Source organism: Solanum stenotomum, chromosome 9 (genome assembly GCF_019186545.1).
Source record: "Solanum stenotomum isolate F172 chromosome 9, ASM1918654v1, whole genome shotgun sequence".
Lineage (NCBI taxonomy): Eukaryota > Viridiplantae > Streptophyta > Magnoliopsida > Solanales > Solanaceae > Solanum > Solanum stenotomum.
In genome coordinates, this window is record NC_064290.1 from 19,501,356 (window position 1) to 19,514,802 (window position 13,447).

The 13,447-nt window shown below is 34.2% G+C and overlaps 1 pseudogene; it reads right to left on the minus strand.

The window, feature by feature from the left end:
- Positions 1 to 7,112: 7,112 nt before the first annotated feature.
- On the minus strand, positions 7,113 to 7,664 carry LOC125875978 (protein ACCELERATED CELL DEATH 6-like; annotated as a pseudogene).
- Between the last annotated feature and the right edge of the window lie 5,783 nt (positions 7,665 to 13,447).

Consider the following 13,447-nt stretch of genomic DNA (forward strand, 5'->3'; position numbering starts at 1 on the left):
GTTTTCTTCAAAGATGAAATCTTTTTCTCTCTCTGTGCCACTCAACAAGAAGCTTCTGAGCTTGGAAAAATGATACTGCAGAGTGCAGGCATTCCATATGAGAATGGGTATCGATTTCGTACACAACAGTATGAAGAGTTCATGCAGACCCAAAATAATGGGCTTCTGATTGTCTCGATGACAGTGCAAGTACTAGTGACAGTGCTCCGAAATCAGCAAATATTACATATTATGGCAGATTGAATGATATTGTTGAGTTGAACTACTACGAAAAATTTAAAGTCATCTTATTTAAATGTGATTGGGTTGATGTAACTCAAGGTCGAGGAGTTATGAAAAACGACTTAGGTTTCACGCTTGTGAACTTCTCACATCTAATGCATTCAGATGACTGGGTAAGTATTGAGCCATTTGTTTTTGCTGGACAAGCTCAACAAGTGATATTTGTTCAAGATCCTGAAGATCATGAATGGTTTGTCGCAAGGTCAATTAAACAGTGATACATTTTTTATATGGGAGAAGAAAATGGTATACGATTTGACTCATCAATGATACAACTGATTTAGCTATATTAGAAAATATTTGTGATTTAGAGGATGACAACAATGATTGGGTAAGAGGTGGAGTTGATGGTATAGAAATTGTTATGGACTGAAATTTCAAATTTCTCCTATAGAAAGTGAGTGCATATTAACTATTTTGAAGCTGCTGCAATTTATTTATTTTTCCAGCCAAGTTTCTGTTACTTGTCTCAAGCTTACGCTATTTATTTTTGTGATTGTTTTAATGTGTTATCTTAAAGTTGCTTTTGATAATATTGTAGTGAACTGTGGAAACCTCCCTTCTTTTCCACTATCACGGATATACTGAAAACCATCCTCCTTTTTGCATATGTTATATGCCATGTTTCTGGGAGAAAGCACATTGGGATTATGTCAGGTATGTCTTTCTCCAAATCTATTTCCTCGTTATACTGAATTTTGAAGCTATTGCCTTAGCTATGTTACATCGTAATCCTTCTAGGTAACACTAGGTAACTAGTGCCAATAGTAGTAGAATAATTTGGAAGATGAAATTGCAGACATTTATAGCCTACTCATGCTGATATTCTGTTTATACAAAATACAAAATACAAAATGTTGATATTCTGTTTATACATCGAGCCTTACATGTTCAACTTACTATATTTGGACAAAATGGTAAAGCCTTCCTTACTTTCTTGCATAATTGATTTATTTGACGTTGTTGTTCCAACCAAATTGGACAAGTTGGCACAGACTTCCTTCATATCTGGGCGTTTATTTGGATCCTCAGTCAAACATTTTACTGCTAAGTCTATGATGTTATTAGCAAGCTCATCATTATCTTGCAGAATTGATTTATCCACTATCGATCTTTTTTTCTCCTTGGAGATGCTTCAAAATCCCGGTAGATTGCCATTTTCTTCTCTATTTCTTCAAATTTTAGTCACCTAGTCTTAGTGAGTAAGATATGTAATTGTCATGTCAATTTTTTGTCATCTAACCATCTGCCGCTATATGTGTACAATGCCATACTCATTCAAAAGGTGAGCTTGTTCAAAGAATGACACACCGATCCAGAAAGCTGTAACATTTTACATTAGGGAAAAAACAGTGGCTTAATTGCCTTATTTTCTCCATTGTTGAACACATTTTTTCAATTTTGATAACTCATAGTTTGTTTAACCGCTACGAGATAAGAAAGTGAATATATTAGATTGTTTGTTTTTATTTTAATCAAGTGAATTGTTTTGAGTTTGGTAATTCTTCTTTATTACCTTCGAACTTATTTCTCTTGTAAATTTTATTTTTGATGTTATAAAGGAGGGTTAAATATGTGAATTAAGATGAATTTATGATCAATTTTAAGGCGTTACAATAATTGAGTGCAAATTATTATTTTTGCCGGAAATAGCAAGAGCCACAAATATGCTTGTTTCTAAGGTGGATTTAATGACAATAGTAAAGGCCGCTAAAAGTAATTACTTTTAGTGGCAATAATAAGGATCTTTACCGGCACTCGATATAAATGTCACTAAAGACATTAGCGACATTGGATCCAATGATATTTAATCAAATGCCGGTAAATGTATTTGTGGCAATAAATATTGCTGCTAAAAGGAAAATCAATTGCCGCTAAAGGTCTCTTTTGATGTAGAGTTTTAAAAATATAGTTTTAATATTTATTTTTGGTCTTCACTCTCTCAAACATAGTGAAATGCACTCACTTTGCCACGTAAATATTTAAGGAGATAATAACTTCAAAATAATAACACATATTTATGAAGACTTCAGGTGTATGAACTCATCTACAATGACTCTTGTTTCCGATGGGAACTGGGGAAGTAGCACTTTTGTTGAGATCATATCTGTCTTTTGAGCTGAAGAAGTCTTCACCAAGTTGACTCTATGGCTTTTGTCAGGCCTGTAAGTGCTTGATATGGGGTTCCCTCAAGCTCCAGAGGTCTTGACATATATAGCTCAGCAGTGGCGGAGAAGGTCCATCAATGTCGTTGTTCGCTTGAGAAGATGAAGATGATCCGTCGCCATTTCTAGGTCCTTCATTTTCAAATTGAGTTGTTTTTTGTTCCCTTTTGTTCTTTTCTTGTTTGGCTTTGTTATTTGTTGGACTCAGGTCACTTTTGGGCCTGAGTTATGTTACTTTTTATTAGGGAACTTTTACACAAAATTTCATAGTGTTAAGAGTTAATTACATTTTATCCTTACTCTTTCAAATTAAAAAAATCTCTTAAATTTGGTAGAATTCGAATGCATCCCCAAACGTTCTCAATACATCACGTCTCAGTTTTGAATACATCCCGATACATTACGTCGCGATTTTGGATACGTTACTCAACGTCCCGATATATCATGTATGTTCTGATACATCGTGCAAAGTAATGTATTCGATCGATACACCGCATAAAGTGATGTATCCGACCGATACATCGTGTAAAGTGTTGTGTCTGAGAATAAAAGAGATTAAGGATTTTTGTAATTTTTTCAAATAGTAGGAAATTTTAGAGAATATTGTAAAATAAGTTGTGTATTTAGGTAATTTTTCCTATTATTATAAATAAAATGGGCTTGCCCGGTTAAGCATCAAAAAATATAATTCAATTTTAAATAGTTCAGGGGGTAATAGGACCCCCATGAAATAAAAGTATGTACATTGGGATCAATCCGGCAATAGATTGCGGGCTCATTTGATTATTTATTCAATAATAAACTCAAGTTAGTTATTGAATTAAAGAAGGCAGAAAAAAAACAATGCGAAAAATGATCATATGTACCTATATTGATTTTATTTTAATAAAAATTTAAAATCATTTTTTCACTTCCGTTAAATGAAAAGTGTAAATCTGGGTCATTTATGTAACTGAAGGGTATATGTGAAACTTTTATAACAAAGAAATATGAGCTCTTCATATTCCTTATATTATACGGAATAGGGTCATATTTACCCCTATAATCTAAAAAAAGGGTTATATTTGCCCTACTTTTTTGATATTTTGCTCCTACCATCCAACTTTAGGCACATATTTGCCCTTGAACCGTTAATGTCATGTTTTCACTTTTATCATCGTATGTGACTCTTACGTGGCATGCCTACATGGATATAATTAATTAAAAGAGAAAAGACATAAAGTGACACTTGAAGTTGTCCCGAATTTTCAAAAAGACACCTAAACTATGCAAATGTCTTATTACCCCCCCTAAACAATCCTGAACTGATATTATTACATCATTTTTTGTCCACCTGGCATGGAGAGTGTATGCACTCTCTTAAAGAGCGTGAACAAACTAAAAAAATATTTTATTTTTACCAGTATTTTGCTATAAAATATATTTTCTTGTTTTTCTTATTATTTTAACTTTTTCTCCTTATTATATATTTTCTATTTCTTTCTTCCTTCTTCCTCAAGAATTCATTATCATCTTCATTGTAGCTTCTCACTTTCAATGTCACTTTTTACCACAACTCCACCTCCCTTTTTTACCACTATTAGTTTAACTCTCTTCAATTTTAAAATTAAATCTAAAAATTTTATTATATTTCGAACAATTTGATAAATCCATTAGATTTCAAGATGATTAGTAGGTATTATTTAGTTTTTTTTTTTAATCAGAATTTCAATTAAACTTTTATACTTTTCGGAGAATTCTGATTCTTTCAAAATTATCATTTCTAGTTTTGAAGTTATATGAACATGAGATAAATTAATTGATGATACCTTCAAAGTTTTGATTTTTCTTAGAAAAATAATTAGTTTTGTTATCAATAACACAAATTCTAGAAAATAGTATAATTTTGGAAAGAAAGGAATTTGACCGAAGAAGAAGAAGAAAAAAGAAAGAAAATGAAGGGGCTCAACTTGACGTGGGGGTGGGGGAGGTGAGAGTTGGAGGTGAAGAGGAAGAAAGAAAGAAAGAAAATGGAGGGAGGGGTAGCTTGAAGGTAAGGGTGTTTGATGAAGTAGAATTTAAAATGAAATTAAAATTAAAATAATAAAATTAAGATAAGTCAAAAAGTAAGAGAGAGAAATAAAGAAAAACTTTAAAAAAATGTATATATCTATATTTCAAATTAAATTAACACATGTCATGCAATGATTGATGTGTGATAACACTTGCCATTTAAAATCTAGAATTGATTGAAAAATGATGTAATCATAATTTATCGAAATTGTTTAGGGGGGTAATAGGACGCCCGCATAGTTAAAGTGTCTTTTTGAAGATTCGAGACAACTTCAGGTGTCACTTTATATCTTTTCTCTTAATTAAATGAGGTTAACTATGGTAAGCTCTTCTCTTAATTCTTTTAAGAAAACGGAAAAGGGCCTAAAATATCCCTCAACTATGCGAATTGGTATAAAATTACCCTTCTTCTGCCCTTGACGTCAACCTTTTGACTCTATTTTACCCTTATCTTTAATAGCCAAAATAATAACCTCAATTAACAAATTCATTTATGACGTGTCGCTGTCCTATTGACTATCCTAAGAATTAATTAAACTAATTAATAAAACTAAATACCCACCCAAAAGCTCCACCCATAACCCAAATATTCTAACCGAAATCTTTTAATCCAAATACCTTAATAATGATCTTACGCTAGCAGATCAATGCCAACTTTTCCCCTGTTTGTCCAATATAATCCTCAAAATTGGACCACCATTATACTCATTGGATCATAAAAACATTTAAAAACTCTTGAACAAAGTTGAACAGTCGATGGTCCTAAGCAACTAGAGGCGTATTCAGGATTTATAGATAATGGGTGCACGCACTATTACAAAAAGGTGGCTCTAAGATATAAATTTGATCGGTTAGATTCTTTTTACTGAAAATCATTAAAATTTTAAAATCATAGGTCCAAAATTAACTTTTATTTATCCAAACCAGTTACAAAGTCTTAGAACGAAAACTAAAACAAGATAGATAAAAGATTCAAATTTCTAACCTCACCTAAAGAGGTGCACCCAATCATCATCATATTACATTATATGATACTTTGAGTCTGGGTTCACGCATCTATATTTAAATATTTTTAAAAAATATAACACTACTATATATGATTTCGGAAGGGGACCATGGGTTCACGTGAACCCGGTGACCCTTCAACAGGCCATCTTGGTCCTAAGCAAACAGGTCATATTCTGGAAAACAAGTACTTAGTAAAGAGCTCTTCATTGAATATCTCTAGCCTTTTTTCCTCCTAATCCCAATACCTCCACGTCCATAATCGAAGCTTCAACTGGTAAGAACCCCTGAATTGAAGCTAGTATGGGTTAGAATATTTGGGTTAAAAGATTTGGGTTATGGGTGGGGCTTTTGGGTGGGTATTTAGTTTTATTAATTATTAGAATAGCCAATAGGACAACGACACATCATAAATGAATTTGTTAATTGAGGTTATTATTTTGACAGTTAAAGACAAGGGTAAAATAGAGTTAAAAGTTGACATCAAAACCATTTTAGGCCCGAAACATAGAAGAAGGATAATTTTATACCAATTCGCATAGTTGAGGAATTATTTTAGGCTCTTTTCCGTTAAGAAAATAACCAAATCTCAGTTTGATCGGTTCAAATCGCAGAAGAAATATGACTAATTGTGAGTTCAAATTGTAGAAGAGAGCCAAACTCTCACCATGGCCTAAAGAAAATCCATTCCAATAAATTTCACAACCCAAAATAATCTCTCTTACATGAACAGAAGTATTCTTGACTTTAAATTAATTTTTGGGTTAGTTCAATTTGTTGAGGTCTAATTGCATTTTTGTATTCATGGACCTCAGTTTATCTTTTTTTATTTTTTTGTCAGAATTCTCAAGATTTTAAAATAAATTCTTCTACTAGTCTTCTTTTTAAAATTAAGCCAAGGAGATTAACACAGAACATATGACAGGTAAAAGGAGCAAAAAGGTGTTCATCCAGCATATGAAAAATGAGAAAACGAAATAAAGTCTTGTTTAATTTGAAGAAGAGGATTAATTTTTTTTTGTTGTTGAAGCTAAAGATTTATACATGGGCAGATTGACGATTTATCTTGGAAGATTTGCTTGAAAAGAGAAATTATTTCTACGTAACGAGAGGAGAAAAGAGTTTACCATGGTTAATCTCAATTAATTAAAAAGCTATACTTGAGGAAATAGAGAGATTAAGCATGGGAGGGGGGCCTCCTCCTGAAATAAGTACTGGACGTTTGGGTTTTATGGGTTAAATGGGTGGGTATAATAGTGAGTTGGGCATAATAATAAATTAGGAGAAAATTTTAAATGAAATTAATATATATACATATATATATACACACACGTAGGCACCACATAGGATGATAAAAGTGAAAACATGATACTTAACTGTCCAAGAACAAATGTGTGCCTAAACTTGTATGGTAGGGGCAAATATGTCCAAAAAAAAAAGTATGACTAAGGGCAATCATAACTCATTCCTAAGATTACAAGGGTAAATATGATCGTTTTCTGGATATTATAGAACATTAATCCAAAGATTCATGTCTCTCAGCTACTCACATACAACAATAACAATATATTCAAACGTAATCCCACAAAGTAGGGTCTGAGAGCCCTTTACCTACATAGTGATAATACATCACGAGTTTAGTTGAAGGCACATAATAAAAGAGCGTACACAAGGAAATACATGCAACCGATGACAGCGACAGTAATGGCGAGACCAACTGAATGTGCTAAAGTAGCATACATACCAGTTACAAAGGCAATTACTACTGCTGACATCGCGAAAAGCTGCAACAACATTGCCGTATTAAAAAGCACACGCATAATTTTAAGTTTTGTTGTAGTTGCTGCATTTGCTGCACTGAAGAAGTAGTTGAATACAACAACAGTGGAACATGTAAAAGCGATGGCATCCGAAACAACAAATACACGAAATGCTGTTTTCTAGCTAGAATCACCAACCCTTTATAAGGGCCACTGGTATCACTCTCAAAACCTCCTGGTAATGTGAAACCGGCTGCAAAGGTAACTGTAACTAATAAAGTAGCCACAACTAGATGTATTTCAGTTGCCGCCATAATTTTTTCCAATTCACCTTTCTCATCACTCTTAGCTTTGTTCTTGCTCGACTCCATTTCAACCTCTTGCTCTTGCATTTTTGTGTGTTTTAATCGACCATGGCGAAGGTTCTGCTTGAATAAATATTTCTCCTATTTTCATCACTAGTTGAGTTAATATATAGTGGAAGAAGATGTAACTTCAGTAGGTATATATCCTATACTTCAATCAAATACGTATTGATATTACTCATGGGACTCACACGTCCAGCACTAGTAAGTCTATATGTAATTAGTTGCATATATATGGCAGAAAATTAATTACCTAAGTCACGGAATTGACAACAATTTATATCTTTGAAATTTAGATAAATGAATCACAAGTTGTAATTCACATTAGCAGATCAAGACTCTAAGAACATACTTCCACAGAATGAAATAACATATCCTTGTACTTGTGTTGCTTAAGGTGAGTAAGTAGCAGGTACGTACCATAGCTGTTGTCTCTGTGCTAGACTCTGCTATGTCAAGCGGAGTCTGGTTTTCTTTGTTAAATAACGTCTTCTTTGTATGGGGATGTCCTATTAATTGTAATGGCACATGTAGATATTTAGAAGCAGCAAGCAAATGGAGAGGAGTGTTGCCATCATTATCTGCCTCGTCAATAAGGTTATGTGATTCTTTAGAATTCAATAACAATCTGACTACTCTTCTTTTTTGGTTCGATATGGCAACATGAAGAGCATTTTGGCCACTGCTGTTAATCATTTCCCAGTAATTTGGACACTGCTCTGATATCACATTTATCATGTCGACATAACCTTCACTGGCTGCAATGTGAATTGATGTTGTCCAGTCATTTTCCTTGCCTGCTCGAGTGTAGGCTAACGACTTATCCCGTTGCACCATATTACAAACTACTCCTGCCAATCCTTGTTAGCAGCATAATGCAAAGGATTCCAACCCTATTTGTCTGATTCCTTCCATAACGATTTATCCAATTGCAATAGTGATGCCACACAACCTAGATATATATGTCAAATATTGAAAATTAAAAAAAGAAACTAGAAACTGTGGCCTGATGCATGAAGCGTCCCACATAGGCAGCCTAACCTGACACAAGTTCCGTGGCTAAGATTTCACGGCTTGAATCAGTGATCTACAGGCCACATAGAGACAACCTTACCACTGCCCCAAGGCTCTCCACAGACGTCTCAAATATTATGATAATTAATTCATCACAAATTATGAAATCATTCAAAAGCTCCTAATCAGCTTCACACTAACCGCATGTGTGGATGAGCTTATAGCTTTTGACTTATTTTTGCTTTTTTTTTTTGGATTAAAAATGAGTGCTTAGAAGCATTTTACTATTTTACCCAACACTATAACAGTGCTTAAAAGCACTTAAACAAGTCAATCCAAACAAGCTCTAATTATTTATTCTTTAATTGTCTTCCTCTTCCATCACTTCAAATTACTCTTAAGAGTCATTTAAAGAGAAATTAGCAGAAGATTATTCTTATATTTTAAAGGGTAAATTTGTATATTGATGACTTCAAATTCAAGCATTTGAAAGGAATAAGCTGAAAAGACCCCTCTTAAATAAATTCATTCAAGGTATAGACTCTCATTATTTCCGAAGTAATTTAAATGTTTGCCACACATTAATGATGTAAAACACATTTACAAAATCAAGTCAATTAAAAAGAAATCGTAGGTAATTCTATAAAATCTAGCTTCAAGTTACCCGTTTCAAAAAAAAAAAACAAAAAAAAATCTAGCTTATATATACCAACAATATGAAGATTTCTTAGACTGTCAAGTCAATCAAAGATCATCTGGTTAACCTTTAATAAAAATGGAATTTGGAATCTTAAAACAAGACATGTTATGTGCTACGATACGTAAAAGTGAACTAATAGTGAAAATTCTTAACAGTAACGGTAAACTCAAAATTCTATATAATAAGCACTGATTGGTGACCTTGAATAAATAGTTAACTAACAAGCTCTAAGTTGATTTAAAGTTTACACTACTAAATCAATTTAATGAAGTAATTAATTACCCATATGTTTCTGGATGATTGCCGCATGCAAAGGCGTTCGATCACATGGACCGCCGTGCGTTGGTGTCTTGCAGTATTTTAAGATTTCCGACAAACAACTAAGAGAACCAGACTCGGCCGCCAGATAGAGTGGTGTCTCCCCAGCATTGTTTGGTGGGAACTTGAATTCAGGATCGGCTTGCACCAAGAGTGTGACAGTGTGTACACATCCAATCCTCACTTCCTTGTGCAGGGCGGTATCTCGACTGTCATCTGTCATCCTCATGAGTGTCTTGTTCCTCTCACTCTCTCCACCTACTACGCCAAGTAGCACCCTCACCACATCTGTGTGCCCTTTATTAGCTGCTAAGTGAAGTGCAATTTCATTTTTATTATTGGTAAAGCACAACAATTCAAAAGTAATACTGTTGCTTTGTTCCAAATAACCTGATTGTCCATAGAGGGCTGCGACGTGGAGGGCTGTGTTGCCCTTTGGAGTGACCTGGTACTCATTTCTTTCATCCCTTATCACATCATCAACAAGTAGAAAAGTACCACCTCCTGTATTGCCTTGCTTAGCAGCAATGTACAACGTTGGGTTCATTATTCGCCCAAATTATGATCTTTGCTTTCTCAGGGTGAAACTCTTAAGTCTTTGCTGAGTCTTTGTTTAAGAATAACAAAAATACTATACAAATTTCAGGGTCATCCAGTTCACATGGTTCCAAGTCAACTTGTATTATTATTACATTGATTGATTTCGAAAGTCTGATCAACAACCGCATAGAAACATCTCTTTTCCAAATTTAAAAAAATGAAAGAAAAAAGAATGAAGAAAATTTTAACAGTGACGACCAATATACTAATTAAAAGTAAACAAACCAAAAAGAAGAGGTCTTGTAATATTTAGAGAAAATGGCCTAAAACCCCCCAAATTATACCCGAAATCCAACTACACACTCCAACTTTATGGGTGTCCTATTACCTACCTGAACTTTATATTTCTCTATTTTATACACACCTAAGTGCTGACCTGTCATGGGAGGTGTTCTCACCTCCTCTAGGCGCGTTAGAAGGTTAATTTTGACTAAAAATTCCTCCTTCTCCAACGGTCATCTTCCCTACCTTTAAATAAACCATTATTTCTTCTTTCCCACCATTAACCCTTGTTCCTTTTATAAAAAAATCACAATTTCCTCTCAAAATTAAGTAGGGTTTAGTTGTTAATGTTCATTTCTACTTCAAATCTTGAATTTAGGTTTTGTAATCTGCTCTAATTTCTTATTTAAGTCTCTAATTTGAATTTTGAATTTTCTCGAAATTCATCAAAAATGGCAAATAAAAACTTGAATAAGCTTTGTATAGATGAATCAGACCCAATGCTCAACGCTGTAGTGAGATGCGAACACGGAATTTTGTTGAATTTGCAAACTTCTTGGTCGAAATTAAATTCGGGACCTAAAATTTTGAGCAGACTTCCAAAATTTTGTTTGCCTGAGCTCCGGTGAGTTCGCCTGAATTACAACCTCTGTTCATATCGATTTTACTTACATAATTGGGTGCGCTAGGTTGAGGGGATTCCAGCATAGTGATTTGTTTCTCCTGAATCTCAGTTATCGCCGGTGAAACTCCGTTTGAGTTGAGAGGCGATTTTGGCAATTCTCCCCCCAAAATTGCCTGAGCAGATCTCTCAAACGGTAAGATAGAATGTTGTGATTTTGTAGGATTAGGTAGATCTTGAGGTGTAGATTCCATTCCATCAATTGGAACGATCTGAATCACTCCAGATTTGACTAGGGAAATAATTTCTTGCACCCACTTTAACTCCTCCTCCGAAAGATGAACAGTGATCGCTGGAATGTAATTCAAATTCGAGGAGTTGTGGTTGGAATTTGAGGGTGATTCTTGTTGGAGAAGATCTGTCTCCTCCATGGGTATATTTTCGCATTGGTCTGAAGGTTGTCTGATCGTCGCCGGCGGCGCTATGGCCATTCCGGTGGAACTGTCAACCTGCGCTCTTAGTTACCAGAGCGCATTACTAATGGAGAAGGATTGAAAATGAGAAACGAGGATTTGTTTTGTTCTTTTACGTTTTAGGAGAGAAATGGGGAAAAAACAAGAAATAGGAGTTGAAGAGGCGGGGGACCCAGTGCGTGGAATCACGCAGGCCTAATTATTTGGTTTATGTGTTGAGGTCAGCACTTAGGTGTGTATAAACTAGAGAAATATAAAGTTCAGGTGGGTAATAGGACACCCGTAAAGTTGGAGTGTGTAGTTGGGATTTCGAGTATAGGTTGGGGGGTTTTTAGACCATTTTCTCTAATAGTTATAAAAATCATTTGTACTGATTGAGTAATGCCATACTGGTCCATCAACTTGCAGAATTATTTGTATATATACATATCTTAACTAATGAAGTCTTCACTGAGTCGAACCCGCTTCCTACATTGCTTAAGAGAAATACAGAATTTGAATGAAATTACTTGCTCTGCCTAACCCGCTTCCTACACTATAGCTCCACACCGGCTTATCAATTGCGTCTTTGTTATTTTGGTAAGTTTCATATGTCATTAATTTGGGTTTGTAAGCTCTTCATAAACAATTGTTGTCATCCACATTGATATTCTTTCAATTTTACAACAAAAACATACATTTCCAGTGTGATCCCACAAGCGTGGTGTGCGGAGGGTGGGGTGTACACTGACCTTGTAAAGTAGACACAACTCTGTATAAAAGTTCTATAGAAAGTTTGAGATCACAAGGCTCAGTATTCTTCATGGAATTGAACTCATAGGATACCTAGAAATTATATGCAACATATCTTTATTGAACATAAGTTAATCAGAAGAATATCAAATACATTGCTAGCTGCATCTTTAGAATGATGAAATCTTATTGTCACACAATGGATCTGTTCAGATTATCTCTAGGCATGTTTTTTAGGAAGAAGAATCATAAAGCAGACCATATAGAAAGAGATGCCATCGATAACGCATACAGTAACGGCAAGATCAACTACTAAAGTAGCATACATACCAGTTGCAAATTTATGATCTTTGGTAAGTCCTTTAGTTTCTCTGAATGAAACATTATATAGGAAAACTATTAGACTCTTAATGGTGAAGTCTCTGCTGAGTCTTTCTTTTTAGAATAGAACTATACAAGGCAATTTGGAGGTACCTTGTGGGAGGTAATAGGTATCTGGTAGAATTAGTCGAGGTCCAAACATCATGGCCATATAAAAAAAAAAGATGCTAGTTGTAGCTAGAAATTATGAATTTGGAGGTCCTCAATCTCTTCCTTTAGTGATGATGTTATCATTAGCAACATTCAGCTCTATACTATAAATAAACATAAAAAAACACTCAAGTGTGGAGAGAACTGAGAGGTCGGTGTGTAAGAAAAAATAGTTTGTGAGAAAAAATAAAGAGAATGAACAATGTTATCATAAGGTGTTTAAATTAAAAGTGAGTTAGAGTATTTATTTTGAGTATTGTATTCGTCACTATAAGGTGTAACATTTCTCATTATAGTGGACATGAGCGGTTCAATACTTTTGATGGCCTAAAATTGAATTTCGAGGGAAGGTCCTAATTTATTTAAAATCTATTTCCTGCCGTTCTTCGCAGCATTGTACAATATTGGATCCATTATTTATTTTTCTGATTACCAAATTCACTCAAATTATGGACTTGTGAGTCCTTTGGATGAAACATTATTATCTATCATATCAAGCTTGTTAAGGTAACATGAAAAATAGAATAATAACCTCCTATAATAGAGTAAATTGAATTAATAATGTATACTTGAATCATGTTAAGTTTTTTTTTTTTGGATGAAGAA